Consider the following 17,084-nt stretch of genomic DNA (forward strand, 5'->3'; position numbering starts at 1 on the left):
ACGGCCTCGTACCTAAATAAATTATTCATCACGACAACATCAAAATTCACGCATGACCAACATAGTTTCTACCGTCAATACCATCATCAGGACCTTCACATAACATCATCATAAAATTCGCAATCCTAATGACACGTCTATAATCATCTCATCTCTCTATCCACGTAAATATTTTCAAAGATCCTACCGTAACTAACACCTTATAACATCGCACAACACGTCATGCACAGCGAATTCACAATACTAAAGAACAATCTATTCAGGCAATTACGTAAAATTACTAAATACGTTGCCGCATTAATTCCATATCACCACAATAGTATCACACTTCTATTATCAAACACTGTATTTCCACACAAGCACATAACATTTTGAAGACCACAGAATCGCACATCGCAAAATACCGAGCTCCTCCGAGGTATTCTGAGCTACAGGTTAAAATTAACGTTCATTACCATAACACCATTACGGTACCAATAACATCCATGTCGAAGAAACTTTCGCAAAACCTTGCTAGCAAACATTAAAGAAATCTTACACAGCTATCGCATATTATCACAACGTAGTCCGGCTCACCACACTAGACGTAACGATCATAAATATTTCAACGCAATGTCCAACAAATAACGGTCGCTTTCAAGTTAAAATTGTTCATGTCAAAATTGACAACAAAATAAATACTACTCTACAACTACAATAAGCAATTACGTGGCGGAATATGTATAAGATATTCAAGTACTCATCCTGGGTTGTTGCTCCACGACGGTGTCACCTTCCGAGTTCAGCTCTCACTCAATAACATTATCAAGTATTGTCCATCACATTTCAGATCAGATCCTTTGAGGTCCCTCTATTTTAGTTGTTCATGTTGATACGTGCACACATTGCCTCTGAATAATCGTCTGATGACATTTCCATATTACCTGAAACTTAGAGATATCAATTAGAACAAGGTCATACACCTTAATTCAATTTTAACAGTTCAAGCGATACACTTGCCTTTTCATTCAATAACAAGATATCTTGTTTTACAATATTGTATGTTTATAATATGCCAATATCTCTTTAATAACTCCTTTCAATACAATCTTTTCCCTATGAATTCTTGCTTCCGATCTTTCTGAGGTGCAGATTTAGAGTGTATCAACTTCTTCAGAGACAAAACAGATTCTACTACAACATAATAATTGCAGACGGTTTGCTTTTCAGAATTCTTCTCAGCTTCTAGCTCCCATATGTTTCTGACAATTGGAAACATTTGACACATAATGTAAGACGATCTCGTACAAATCAGCTGTACTAGTAAAGGAACTTATTTAATAATTGCCGCCTCGTATTTAGGTTAGTAATCGATAGTTTCCTTTCTTCATCTCGATCGTCGGATCGTACGAGACTAGATGTACAAGGTATGGCCCTCTCATATAAATTTATTGTTTACATATTTCATGGCCCTCAGTAACATTCTGTCATAGATATTCTGCCGTTCATGCATTTCGGAAACTTTACTTGAAGAATGCGTATTATTCATATAATCCTGCCCTATGTTTCACGATGTTAACTATCTACCAACATTTCCAAGATACCACGGGGTTTAGAGCTGATTATCAATCTGCTGATATCTTCAATTCGGCGATGCCGTTCACGTAATTAGACAAATCAACTGCCTTCTAATTCATCTGGAGGTGTGATAACCGGATATAAGATTTCATTGACATCATTTCTCGATATAAGCTTCCAATGTGTTCACCAATCTCATCCTGACATACATTGGAAGGTTATATTCCTCCTCTACTCAAAAAATGAAATTTCGTATGAAAGGAGAAATTTCATATTCATGCCAGATCTTATCATAATTTTCTTCTTCAATGAAATCTTCTTTTATCACGTCTGAAATGAACGAAAATAACTCTGGTCTTAAGATATTGTTATTCCATATCCTGTCTTCCAATCCTGTCTGGACTTTATCATTCGTCATCTGATCCGTCGGTCAGCGAATAAACATCCCAAGCATCTCCGTTTCTTTCGTCTTCCACGATGATATTGACTTCCTCCTCTTCAACGATCGGGAAACTGTACTGTTTAAGACTTGAAGCATTGAAAATAGCAATGTTGTTGGACTCTAAACTCTGTATTTTATAAGCGTTATTGCCCAGTGCTTCAATAACTTTGAACGGCCCAATGTACAAATGTGCAAACTTGGAATAGAATTTTTCCGTAGGACAAGACACGGCTGGTTTTCTTACAAGAACGTAGGTTCCAACCTCCAAAGGTTCTCGAAATCTCTTATGCCTTAACTTCTTGAGACGTTTTTCGGCCTGCCTTTTCATACACGCCTGAGCTTGCTTTATGTTCTCTTCGATGCTAGGACTTTCTTCGACTGGTCTAGCAATGATCTCGTTCCAGGGACGTCTTGGCTGCTCGTTCATGTGAAGAACGCTTGGAATATTGCCGATAGACTCGTGCCATGTAAAATTTATACAATCGGCTATTGTCGGTAAACACGAAGTCCATGTCCAATGACGTTCATGGCAGAAAATCCTACAGTATTTCGCAATTTCCTTCATGACCCTTTCAGCTGCATTGGATTCAGGGTGCCTTATGGAACTAAACCGGTGTTGAATGTTCATTTTCCTTAAAGCTTCCGCAAATTCGTTTGACGTAAACTGTGTTCCATGGTCCGTTATTATGCATTTTGGTTTACCCATCTTTGGTATCGTTACTCTTTCTAAACTCCTAATTATGGATTTAGAGTTGGCCTTCCTAATGGGTTGAAGTGATACAAATTTTGACATCACATCGAGGACTACCAATACAAAACGGTTTCCACGTTTACCTACGGGTAAACTCCCATACAAATCCATGGCATATACTTCCCTAGGTCGGTCTGGTATTACAGCTATCGGTGGTTGATACAATAATACGGAGTTATATTTCACCCTCTGGCATATATCACAGGTTTTTACTATTCTCCCTATGGTTCTCCGGAATCCAGTCCATGTGAAAGTCTCTCCTATTGTAGCCGCTAATTTATCCAGACCACCATGACCAATCATTCTATGGATGTACCATATGAGTTTACATCTTAATTTGCGTGGCACCACCACTCTTAATTTCTTCCGATCTTTGTCTATGTACTTATACAAGATGTTATTCGTCAGCACATAATCACCTATTTGATCTTCGGGTCCATCATTAGCTGACCTTCTTAGACAACACTCAATAATCTCTTTCAGTGATGAATCCTCAAGTTGCAGCTCCGGCAATCGTTTTAAGCTTTCCAAGCATTCTTCATCCTCTTGAGTTATTTCAATAACATTGACCTCCAGAGGCTCTTCTGTTGGATTTCGGCTTAGACTGTCTGCCAACACATTACTTTTACTTGGGCAGAATTCAATTCTTAAATTAAATTGTTGCGCATAAAGTGCCCATCGTGATACTCTCTCGCTGGATAATGTGGTTTTTAACACGAACGTTAGTGCTTTATGATCCGTCCTAATAACTACCGGATACCCATACACTATTTTCCTCCACTGTTGTAATGCGTAAACAATGGCCAACATCTCAAGCTCAGTGGTCGTATACTTAAGTTCATGGTTTCTTAATTTTCTACTAACGAAGGCCAAATAGTTTATATTATTCCCCCCATTACTCTCCTGATACAATACAGCTCCAACTCCAACTGCTGAGGCATCAGATTGAATGATAAACTCACGATCGAAGTCCGGATATCCAAGTTTTATACTGTTAGCTAGTAATTCCTTCGCGTTAACAAAAGCTCGATCATGACTCTCATTCCACCGCCAACGATTATTGGTCTTCAATAAATCTTGCAGGGGAGCTAATATCTCTGTATACCTTGGACAGTGGCTAGCGAAAAATCTTGTCATTCCCAAGAATTGTCGGATATGCTTAATCCTTCTGGGCTTCGGAAAGTTACATATGGCCTGTATCTTAACTGGGTTTGGTCTTATTCCAGTTCCATCAATTACATGTCCAACAAACAAGATTTCAGATTGGCAGAACTTTGACTTGGATCGATTGATTTTGAATCCAGCCTCATCTAAATTTCTTAGCAGCTGTTCCAACTTGACTACATGCTCCTCGAAAGTTGCTGTCGCCAGTACGATGTCATCAACATAAATGGTTATAAATTCTTTTACTTCCGGTTTCAAGTTCCTGTCTAAAGCTCGTACCAATGCAGCCGCAGAGTTAGAAATGCCGAATGGGAGTCTTTCAAAGATATACGTTTGATTATCAAACATGAAACCAGTAAATAGCTTGGATTTACTCTCCAAGACTATGTGGAAGTATGAGGAAGTCAAATCTAAAATCGTGAAAAATCTCTTGTTCCGAAATCCTCTTATTATCTCCTTTATTACTGGGGCTTTATCATACTCTGGAATTAATTTGGAGTTGACCTGTCTCGCATCAATGCACACACGAATTGATCCGTTGCTTTTTCTTACCACTACCAGAGGGCTAACGAATGGTGTATGCGCTTTAGATATTATACCATTATCCATCATCTCTTGTATTACCTTCCTAGCCTCGGGCATGAATTTATCTGGTATAGGGTATGGTTTAATCTTAAATGGCCTCCAATCTTTCACTAATAACTTGTACTCAAAGTTCTTTATTGCTCCAGGCTGGCTCTTAAAAGCATTGCTATACTTTTTCAGCAGATTCTCAATTATCCCTTGCTGTTCAGAATTTCCTCCTATTCCACTGTCGATTGTCTGACCACGTACAGCATCTTCTGTGTCGTATCTTTCCATTATCTTCTCGGCAACATGGGCAGCTTCATTTATTGAAATGTTCATGGTTTTCTGTAGCTCGCTCATTTCCTTGTTTTCTATTCTAGCTGTAATGTCCAATCCTCTTTCACCGTCACATCTGATCCTTATTTCTTCTTTCTTTAAATCAATTACTATGTTGTTTTCCCTGATAAAATCTGATCCAATAATCAAGTTATATTGGATTTTGTCCATGACTACAAATGGATGTTCCATTAAATTTCCTCCGATCTCTATTGGCAAATAAGTTTGTATCTTGCATTTCGTGACCTTGTCTGGAATTATGCCCTTGATTTTCATGTTGGCAATCGGAATTACAGGCAAGTGTGCTTTGTCTTGTAACTCTGAGAATAGTAGTTTGGAGATGATGCTTATACTTGCTCCAGTATCCAATAATGACAATACTCGAATACCCAATATTGTGACGTAGATAACGGGTAGTCCTCTCTTTAATCTTGTTCCTTCTGGTCGACCGTCTTCGTGAAGCAATTCCTCGGGTTCAAATTCGCACGATTCGATTCCTGCTATGACCCATTCGTGCTGCCTATAATTTGGGTTTAATTTATTAATTCTATTATTCGTCATTGATTCCAAAACGAAGTTTTTTTTTTCACCCCGTCATTGCCTTGATTATTCTTGTCAAATGGTGTGGCTGCGGGATTTAACGTTTTATCAGCACCTTCTTTTCTTTGTTCTTGCTGATACAACAGACTAGTCGCGCCCACGCAATCAGCGTTCATATCTTGATTCAGTATCGCTCGTTCCCATTGCTTACACTCCTGCTGCTTTCTTAATTCGCCAAGGTACCTTTCTCTTTCCTTGTTTATCTCCTCGTCCTGTCGAATATCTGATTGTCTTGAATTTTCTCGATACCTATCTCTGCGGTACGGCCATTTATCTCTGTTTCGACTCCACCTTGTATTTCTATAATACCTAGGATATCTCCGCTCTTCGTTTCGAGACGGTGCCCACTTCTGGCGTGTCTTGTCACTCTTCTCATCCCTATGTTCCACTCTTCTGTAGCTTTCATTCATCCTAGGTCTATCTCCTTGACCGTGACTATTGTATCCCTGGTTTCTTTCTACACCTTCATCTCCTGCTGGTGTTACCACGTTTACCGTCGGATCGACGTGTCTTACTATGCGGCTATTAGTATGTGTTGACGTGCTGTCAATTTGCCGAAGTATCGACTCCGCTTGCACGGCTGATTGAATGTTTGCCGCCGTCAATAATCTCTGTATATCCGCAGGGAACTGTTTGATTATTGCTCGTACCATTTCTGTTTCTGTAGGTGGAGAATCAAGCTCCTTCAGTCGATGAAATTGCATCGTGAAGTATTCGGCAAACCTACTCGGTCCTGTTAAAGAATATTTCTTTGAGTATAGATCGAGTCTGATTCCTTGCTGTACGTCGATCCCCCAGAATTTATCCAAGAAAGCTTGTTTAAAGCCTGCATAATCCTCAAAAACGTAGCGAAAAGCTTTAAACCAAATGAGTGGTGCACCTTCTAAGTGTTTCTCCACTGTCTTTAACTGGCGCTCTGTAGATACCTTTGTCTCCCTAAAATATTCCTCAATCTCTCTTAGAAAACCACGAGGAGTCATACTGGATCCTATATTTCCGTTAAATTTCTTTGGCCTATCTTCATAAGTGCGTATAATGTTAACAATCTGGGTTCCACTTCCTGTATGAATTGTCCCGTTGTCATTAATATCAACGCAAAACTGAGGTATCTCAAATTGACTGTTTACTTCAGTCTTCCTTCCATCCTCAATTATCGTCTGCCGGTCGTTCAACGATGATACCAAATTCCTATTTGTTTCGTTTTCAATCCTCAGGTTCTGTACGTCCTTTTGAATAGCATTTAAGTCGTCTTTTAATCCTTTTATTTGCTGATTCATCAAAGCTTTATTCTCTTCAGATTCTTCCGTTATCAAATTGAATCTGTCATTGATCTGTTCTCTTGCTTGGGTTATCTCTTTCCGTATATTCTCATTGGTGATAATGACTTCATCCGATACCTTCTTGAGTTTTCCATCCCAACTATTATCAGACTCTTTTATCTTCTCCTGCATCACATCTACTTCTTCTTTGAGCTCTTTAAGGTCATGGTCGACTTGAACTCGCAACTCTTGGATGCTTGACTTAAAATCATCTTTCAATTCTTCGAATTTTTCTTGAAAATTCCTTTTATTCTCAATCATCGCCGCATTCACTTCTTCTTTTAAATTTAATACTTCTCCTTGTACTTCAGCGACTTTCGATCCTAATGATACAATCTCTTCTTGCATCACCTTCATATTTTCTTGCACCATATCGGTGATTCTGTCAAAAGTTCCTTGCATTTTCTCGTGGGATTCGTGGATTTCTACTCTAGTAGTATTCTGTGATTCCTGGATTTTCTTCTCGGTGTTTTCTTGTGATTCTCGTACTTCCTGAATCCTCTTCTCGGTACTTTCTTGTGACTCACGTACTTCTTGAATCCTTTTCTCAGTACTTTCTTGTGCCTCCTGAATTTTCTTTTCTGTATTTTCTTGTGCTTCTCGTACTTCTTGAATTCTCTTTTCTGTACTTCCTTGCGATTCTCGTACCTCTTGAATTCTCTTTTCTGTACTCTCTTGCGATTCTCGTACCTCTTGAATTCTCTTTTCTGTACTCTCTTGCGATTCCTGCATTTTATTCATTTTTCCAGCGAGCTCCTCTAGTAATAGTTTTACTTGAGCAAGAGACGCCATCGTAATTTCCTATATCGTTTCTTAACAAGAATATATCACTCTCAATCTCACTCTACAGTCTTTATCTAGTGTTTCCACAACACCTATACCTGTCTAGCACCTCACGAATTAGATTCAATAAATGAACGTATGGGTCTCTCCGGATCTGACCCGAAATATGACGGACATCCTACAATAAGTGACACGGAACAACCTATCGCTTTATCCGAGTTAAATGATTCATTATCCCGATTAACAAGAGCTGAAACTTTACGGAAAATCCTTCCATAATGTCATAAAATAAAAATTAAGTAAAATCGTAGTACTGATTAACGGTCAAATCCTTCCAATATTACTCAAAACATATATGATTAAATAAATATTTCAAACATTCTTCACCAACAACGTTGTAGATTCAATGTTCTCTGATTACCGATGTCTCTTCGAGTTTTCCTTTCTTTAAGTCCACTGCCACGCGATAAGTAATTCAAATCTAGTCGTTCGGTAATAAAATAATTCAACTCTGGCCCCACAGTTGGGCGTCAAGTAAAATTAATATAACCTATATGTGCCCTGACAGCAGTCCCTGTGACCATTTTGTAAATTTTAATTCAGTATCTCAGTGTTAGGTTAAGCCGCGGCGAAGCAATGCAGTCGGAGATCCATGAAGGCTCCACTCAAGGGACGTGCAAGTCCGACGAGTTGGGACACAGGTTAAATTAGTGGACTGTTATCATCGTGGCTTTTAACGTAGACTGTAACCATCATTTCTGCCTAAATTACGTGAGTGTTCCGCAATAGAGTATTAAGAGATCGAAGATATTGGCATATTCGACGAGACACATTGACCAACATTTTATCTTATCCTAAATTAAATAACTATCCTAGTGTTCCTACGCTACTTTAAATGATAACTCCGTAAAAAGTTTTATTTTATGGAAGGATTTCCCGTTTAATGATTTAAAATAACTTCAGATGTATCAATTACATTAAGAACAAATTATCGGCAACACAAATGAAAATAGGAAGGAAAACATTCTGTTAACTTGAAAAATAAACACCTAACTTCAGGCTCTTGTTACAAATAAACACAACATCGTCATTCGAAACTAAAAGAGACAAAGTGTCCCTCTGCTGAAGGCTTACATAGAAGATCAGTCATCAATCTCGCATTTTTTTTTTTTCAAAAATAAACCACTGGGAATTATAGAATCATCCACTTCAGAATGCTATTTACTACCCAAATATCTCAAAATATTCCGTCATTTCTCTTTTAAAATCACCGCGTTATATGTCGGTATCTGTCTATCTAGCAACTTGAAAAATACCGTTATTCTAACTATATAAAATCACCATAAATGCAATAGAAATGTTTGAAAACACAGGATCGTAACATAATATGACATCCATCAAAATCATGCTTTACAAGACAGACTCGATCCTCTTGTACATTCATCGGTGACTGCACCTAGATAAAAAACATCAAGAGACATTGCAACGTCTACAATAACCTTGACTAACTACGTTGATTCTGCGCCTCCGGATACCACTGCGATGTTGACCTGGAATACTACATTAGCACTAGGCGTCAACTCAAATGATCTACAAAATCCAACTAGCAAAGAAATGGCTTACTTACCATAGAAGATCATATTTCCTTTACGACATGACCTCAATATCTTTACGTTACCGATTATCTTGCGAAGATCCTAAACATCCCTTTAAAATCGTGCGCTCTGGTCAATCTTGTATTTAAATGGGATAAATGTGACGACCAACTACTAGTGTTCGTGAGTGCAACATCCTATAATATTATTCTAAAATACGGCCTCGTACCTAAATAAATTATTCATCACGACAACATCAAAATTCACGCATGACCAACATAGTTTCTACCGTCAATACCATCATCAGGACCTTCACATAACATCATCATAAAATTCGCAATCCTAATGACACGTCTATAATCATCTCATCTCTCTATCCACGTAAATATTTTCAAAGATCCTACCGTAACTAACACCTTATAACATCGCACAACACGTCATGCACAGCGAATTCACAATACTAAAGAACAATCTATTCAGGCAATTACGTAAAATTACTAAATACGTTGCCGCATTAATTCCATATCACCACAATAGTATCACACTTCTATTATCAAACACTGTATTTCCACACAAGCACATAACATTTTGAAGACCACAGAATCGCACATCGCAAAATACCGAGCTCCTCCGAGGTATTCTGAGCTACAGGTTAAAATTAACGTTCATTACCATAACACCATTACGGTACCAATAACATCCATGTCGAAGAAACTTTCGCAAAACCTTGCTAGCAAACATTAAAGAAATCTTACACAGCTATCGCATATTATCACAACGTAGTCCGGCTCACCACACTAGACGTAACGATCATAAATATTTCAACGCAATGTCCAACAAATAACGGTCGCTTTCAAGTTAAAATTGTTCATGTCAAAATTGACAACAAAATAAATACTACTCTACAACTACAATAAGCAATTACGTGGCGGAATATGTATAAGATATTCAAGTACTCATCCTGGGTTGTTGCTCCACGACGGTGTCACCTTCCGAGTTCAGCTCTCACTCAATAACATTATCAAGTATTGTCCATCACATTTCAGATCAGATCCTTTGAGGTCCCTCTATTTTAGTTGTTCATGTTGATACGTGCACACATTGCCTCTGAATAATCGTCTGATGACATTTCCATATTACCTGAAACTTAGAGATATCAATTAGAACAAGGTCATACACCTTAATTCAATTTTAACAGTTCAAGCGATACACTTGCCTTTTCATTCAATAACAAGATATCTTGTTTTACAATATTGTATGTTTATAATATGCCAATATCTCTTTAATAACTCCTTTCAATACAATCTTTTCCCTATGAATTCTTGCTTCCGATCTTTCTGAGGTGCAGATTTAGAGTGTATCAACTTCTTCAGAGACAAAACAGATTCTACTACAACATAATAATTGCAGACGGTTTGCTTTTCAGAATTCTTCTCAGCTTCTAGCTCCCATATGTTTCTGACAATTGGAAACATTTGACACATAATGTAAGACGATCTCGTACAAATCAGCTGTACTAGTAAAGGAACTTATTTAATAATTGCCGCCTCGTATTTAGGTTAGTAATCGATAGTTTCCTTTCTTCATCTCGATCGTCGGATCGTACGAGACTAGATGTACAAGGTATGGCCCTCTCATATAAATTTATTGTTTACATATTTCATGGCCCTCAGTAACATTCTGTCATAGATATTCTGCCGTTCATGCATTTCGGAAACTTTACTTGAAGAATGCGTATTATTCATATAATCCTGCCCTATGTTTCACGATGTTAACTATCTACCAACATTTCCAAGATACCACGGGGTTTAGAGCTGATTATCAATCTGCTGATATCTTCAATTCGGCGATGCCGTTCACGTAATTAGACAAATCAACTGCCTTCTAATTCATCTGGAGGTGTGATAACCGGATATAAGATTTCATTGACATCATTTCTCGATATAAGCTTCCAATGTGTTCACCAATCTCATCCTGACATACATTGGAAGGTTATAATATTCGTAATTAGAAGTCTAGGTCTATCAGTGCTAATTATGAAGGCCTAAGTTTAGTAACTTATGTAAAAAGAAAACACACAGATTTTACAGAAATGTGAGTGAATATGACAGCCAGGATATTAGCAACGGTGCTAAGCGAGTTCAAATAGACGCCTAATCGGAGAAACACGATGATAATACCTGTGTTAGACTAGAGAAAATTAATTTTCTGGGAACTTTTGCAACTTATGAAGACTGTTTACCCAGTAAATCCATGTTCCTTCCGATAATAATAATATTGGTTTTCCGTCTTTCTAATTGCTGTTACGGTTTTCAGAGAGCCTTGGTGCCGGAATTTTGTCTCACGTGATTTCTTTTACGTGACAGAAAATCTACGAAGTGAACCTGACGTACTTGGGCACCTTCAAATACAATGCGAGCTTCAGTCGAGTTGCCAGTTATTTCTTGTGCGTGCCTGCACGAGTGGATGATGAAATAACTGTCTGACCCATATAACATGTTCAGTGATGCCATGGGTTCAGCTAATCTACCATAAGCTTCCGCACAGCGTGAGTGTTTCTTACACATCAGTAACTGATTGGTTTAGTGTGTTTCATGGCTTCCCAATCAACCGTTGAACAGCGTATTTCCGTGTGCTGTAGGTTTTTAAAGCTTGAATCTGCTGGGAGAGTGAGAGGAGGAATCTAGCGAACAATTGCCCGGATAGCGAGTACAAACGCATTACGCAACTAACAAAATTGTGAATAAATTGAAAACTCTGGATTTAGTACTAAATAAAAAGCGAGTTTAACAACCCACTGCCTTAAGTGACGAAAAAATTAGAAGTTTGTGAAAGATTTGAGTAATTCCCCCTCCCCCTGAAATTGTTTAAGGAAACTGGAGCAGCAAAGTGAGACTTCGTATTTTTTTCACGATGGATAGAAAAAAAAAATTAAGCCGTAGAAAGTCACAGGAGTGCAAGGTTTAAGCCCAAGAGGTCCAGCCGCAAGAATACTATATTGCAATTGGTTTCTTCAGGCTGACAACAGTGATGAATTAAATCCTGAATTAGTGGTGTTTTCTGACGAGGCGTAATTTTAATTGCATTTACGAGCAAATTCACAAAATAACCATTCTTGATCACAGGGGACTCCAATAATAATAATAATAATAATAATAATAATAATAATAATAATAATAATAATAATAATAATAATAATAATAAATAACTCTATTTCATAACCTTAAAACCTGCACTATCAGTACTAAAAGAATTGTAGGAACTTCTTTCTAATTATAACCGATATATAGAATTAATACTGAATGAGTTTTTCGTCAAATGACAGAACAGGAAAGGTCTCTTGGATATTTTCAGCAAAATGGGGCTACAGCTCATACCTCTCGTAATTCATTGAATTACAAGACCGATTAATCAGTGAAGATTTGTTGCTAGCTTTCCCTCTAAACTTTTAATTATTGAGTATTTTGAAAGAGAGGTTGTATAGAAGTAACCTAAGCACCATAAAAGAAATGAAAAATACAATTCGCACCGAAATTTTGAACATTCATGAGGCTGAATTGCAGAGAGTGAACAGGAATATCATCACACACTACAACGCTTGCCTGGAGGCTGAGGGACAGCATTTTCACTTACTGTAATGGGGAAAGTTTTTCCTATCTGTTTTTTCAATCTTTTTCTCCATTCATTGAAGTTGATGGGTTTTCTACGGGTGTGCGGGATCTCTGTGACGGCGACGCGCTCTCTTTTACCGACACGTGGCAAGGAGGAAGGGCGGCAACGCTTGCAGGACTCACCCTGTACTACTGGACCGAACTGGGATAGAACCTGCTAACTTGAGCTCAGAATATTAGCATTCTACCAAATGAACCATTCTGTCGGGGCCCTATCAGATAAATTCAAAAATCGCACACAGATAATGCTTCATTCCAGCAACGAACTGCTTAGTTTTCTTCAGCTAAGCCAATGTGCCTTGAACACTTTCTTGATTCAGTATTCAATTAGCGCACATAGATACCTAGGAGCGACGGCTGGACATCAGGCAGGGAGATAAAATACTGCATACAAAATGCCGTACTGCTTTCATGATAACCACAGAAAGTTGATTATATGTACAGATTTGGACGTTAATATTAAGGCAAGATGTTTATCATATGTTACATCTAGTCAGTACGTCCGTATGATGTTGAGGTACGGACACAAAAATTATCTACAACGAGGTAAATCGAGGCCTTTGAATTGTTGATCTACTAATGGATGATTGAAATATAATGGACAATAATGGTAACTAATGAAGAAATCTTGAAACTCATAAATAAAGACTGAGAACTGCTAGTAAGGAAAGAAGTACGCATACCTGGGACATGTTCGTATCTTACAGAATACCAAATAATACCCTTTACAGTTGAATGAAAGGGAAGGTGAAAGACAAAAAATAAAAAAAGGCGAAGAAGAATAATGTGGCTACGTAACACAACTAACAGGGCTTGCTTATTTTCTAACTGTCGACAGCCTGCCACACACAGCAATCAAACAGAAATGCAATACCTGGTCGCCAATGGATTTGCAGAAGAAGAAGATCAAAGAGCTTTTATAATGAATCACGGTATATAAGATGTGATTTGAATTAATCTCTACCGTAAAGATTTCAAATTCTCTCGGCTCCTTGGCTGATTGTCAAAATGTTGGCCGTCTCTTCAGAGGACTCTGGGTTCGATACTCGGCCGATTTGAGACTTCAAGTACACATAGTTTAATCTTCTGGATCTGAGACCGGAAGTTCGTGGTTGTTTTAATACACTCCTTCTTATCTAGATAAGATACACCACACGCAATATTGAATACATCCCTTCACAGAGGGAGGGCATCCGGCCGTAAAACTAATTCTAGTTCACATCGAGTGCCAACCCCAACGACTGGGACAAAGGGCCAGGTAGAAGACGAAATATTTCAAATTCGTGAAGAATATACAATATGCTCTGAAAAAGCCAGTTTTTCATTCTTCTTCCTGATCTTTCACCAGTTATCTGGGATAGGCACATTGTATGGAATTAGCTCAGTTTTGTGGCTGGATGCCTTTACCTGACACCAATTTTATGTGAAGGAATGTATTAACTATTGTGTGTGTCTGTAGTGATTTGAAGTGTGATGTGTTGTATGTAAATTGAATTACGAACACAAACAGCCAGCCACCGAGCTAAAATAATTAAATCAGACACGGTTAAAAACCCCAGTCCGGTCAGGAATCCAACCCGGGGTTCTCTGAACCGAAGACAACTATGCTGAGCATTCAGTCAGAGGGCCGGAGGAGGAAAAGCCAATCTTTCATTACAAGGATATATTTGCTTTCAATACGGTAAAGTGTAAGTTATGAATCATGCATCTGTCTGAATACTCGCCTTTACAACTGCTTGTGACGTCCATATTTGATCGTCTCAGAGGTCCACGGAGGATGATGAAGTGCATAGGATCTGGTCGAGGGGTATGCGGCTGTGAGCTGAACAAACATGGGATGACTGCACGCACCAAACTGAGACGATGAAGCCACACTTCAAACCATTCAGCATTATAGTCTCTGATTGCTCTCGTCGAGCTCTCCAAGACTCTTTAATGGACATTCATCAAGTGTTGAGTCGTGGTAGATAGCACAGGACCTCATCTGTACTATTGGCCTGTGTGCTGACTACCTCTCATCCGAGTGACAAATGACCAGAAATGTTTTCTTCGACGTCAATAACGTCCAGAACCGTACTTTGGCCGGCGATGGCTACAAAAATACGGAAGATTTAAAACTGAAATCATTTCTAGACAACACGTGCGACGACAGAGTACTTTATCTCATTGTAAGGAGGAAGGACGAAATGAGAGTCTGCGTCATCAGGTGATGCAATAATGTCGCCACGTTGAGGCTCTAAAATTGCCGTGCTGCGTGGCTAAGATTTGTTTATTTTCACCTAATATTCTTGTTCATCATTTTCGCTAATAAAATATTATCATAATGTTAACATTTTTTGTTACGAATTTCACTATTACTGTAGTTTCTTAGCTGTCCATAAATGATTTGAAAACTATTTTAAACAACCCATTTATAATAATAATAATAATAATAATAATTGTTACGGAGTTTTCCGTGGTAGTTAGAGGTAAAAGAAGGTGCGGGGGGTGAACAGGTCTCAGGCTACGAAATTAAAGTGAATTTAAAATTTAACAAGGTTATATTTTCTTAGCGAAAAACAAGAAATAACAATAATGGCAGGTACAGAGTAGCAAAACCACTAATCGAGAATGTACAATTACAGGATTTGGGCTCCGAGAGCCAGACACACAATTCTGAGCAATTAGCCCAACTTTACGATATACAGAATTCAACAAAGGGGCAGAAGACCCCAATCAAGCCCAGGAGCACTTGCTTCAAATTACACAGTAAAGCCTCCTCGAGGCATACAACACTCAATTTTCGAAAAAGAGCCACTCGCTCTCAACTTTAAGCCTATCAAAGGCCACACCAAACTCCACCTTCAAGTTGTCCTCTAAGGACATATACACAGGGGTAACATACCCAACCTACTGAGGTCTATTAAGTGAGAAAAAGGTTAATTACCTGACCTCTAAAATAACAATTGAGAGGAGGCGATCTGCACTCCTAATACATTTGTTTAAAACCTACTTGGCACTAGGCCGTTAATGCAAGGGCTAATCCCATACTAAAGAGGTGACTTTTAGAAGGAAACAATTTACGTTACATTAGAAGGGAAGAAACGGTTGTGAAAATAAGTTCACCTCAATGCAATATGAGTTGGAGATCGAGAGGGTTAAGCACTCTCTATCCCAATATGTAGTTTTGAAAGAAAATAGAGGCAAAGAGTCTTTACATTTTAGGGAAAGTTACATGGTAGAAACGCTTCGGACCCGCCCCGAGAGTTAAACTGCTGAGCTAGCAAGAAAAGAAGTTATTAAAAGGCCATTACCTTGGTGTTGAACTGCTCCCCGAAGAAAGAGGCGCTTCCCGCCCCCTGCTATGTACTTTACACACTGAAAGATGGTACTGAAGTGGCACCGAGACCCGAAAATCAGCAGTTTACATACTCTCGCGGAAAATGCGAGGCGTTTTTGGAATGAGAACACCCTCCCACAAGGATTTTATTGGTTCACCAAGAAACCCCATACACAATACGAAGAAGAAACATATTATTGGTGGAAAATTAATTCGAGAAATTCGGGATTGTGTAAATTCAAAACAAGGGGAAAGAAAGGGTTAATATTGCCAACTTAAACAATGACTGAAAGAACAAACTTTTGAAATTAAATTTTCTCAAAAAAAAAAACCAGTTCTTTCACTTCGCACTAGGGTGCACCGTTGTAGTTCTTCAGTAGTGTCCTCTAGAAGAGAATGTTCACACTTCTTACTACAAGCAAAACAAAAATACATCGAAAACAACACAGTTCAGAAACTTCAAAATTTCCAAGTAGTGGCATCTTCAGGGTAACTTGAAAATTAACACATAGGACAAAGTTCAGACTTCTTCCAGTAGGGGAGTTTCAACTGGCGCAAAGCGGCGTGGAGGTGTACCGCCCGGTACAGACCTCCCCCCCCCCCCAAAGTTCCTCCAAGGGGGTAACACGGAAGAACATAAACTTTTGTTTGAAAACAAGGCCCAAGTTATGATGTTGCTATGGAGATTAATTGCAGAAGCATTTATCAAAATAGTGAAAATTTGATTTGATCCAGTTTCAAAAATTCTCGTAGTAACTGCTGAAGTAATGTCTTTATGTTTGTAGAAGTTGAATTCAGAAGAAAAACTTTTAATACTTGAAAGTGAAGAAAAATTTTCAAAGTCCACCAAATATTGCTGTTGAATTCCCAAGTGTAGTAATTGCTGATAGTAAATGTCCATGTGGTTGATTAAATATTTCGATGTTGATTAAGTTGGATGGCCAGACCGGCCGTTGCAGCTTGCGTCCAAAGGCGGCCGT

The 17,084-nt window shown here is 38.5% G+C and overlaps 1 protein-coding gene across 2 annotated transcripts in view; it reads right to left on the reverse strand.

Annotated features, from left to right (window-relative positions):
• Nucleotides 1-17,084, reverse strand: part of LOC136878394 (uncharacterized) — a 352,728-nt gene that overhangs the window by 167,831 nt on the left and 167,813 nt on the right. The window contains exon 1 of one of the 2 annotated variants that reach the window (XM_067152082.2): nt 14,510-14,627. The exons of the other annotated variant lie outside the window; for it this stretch is intronic. The gene's annotated coding sequence lies outside the window, so the exon portion shown is untranslated. Of the gene's footprint in view, nt 1-14,509; nt 14,628-17,084 lie in introns of those variants that run through there. 2 annotated transcript variants of the gene reach the window in all.

This window comes from Anabrus simplex, chromosome 1, assembly GCF_040414725.1.
Source record: "Anabrus simplex isolate iqAnaSimp1 chromosome 1, ASM4041472v1, whole genome shotgun sequence".
NCBI lineage: Eukaryota > Metazoa > Arthropoda > Insecta > Orthoptera > Tettigoniidae > Anabrus > Anabrus simplex.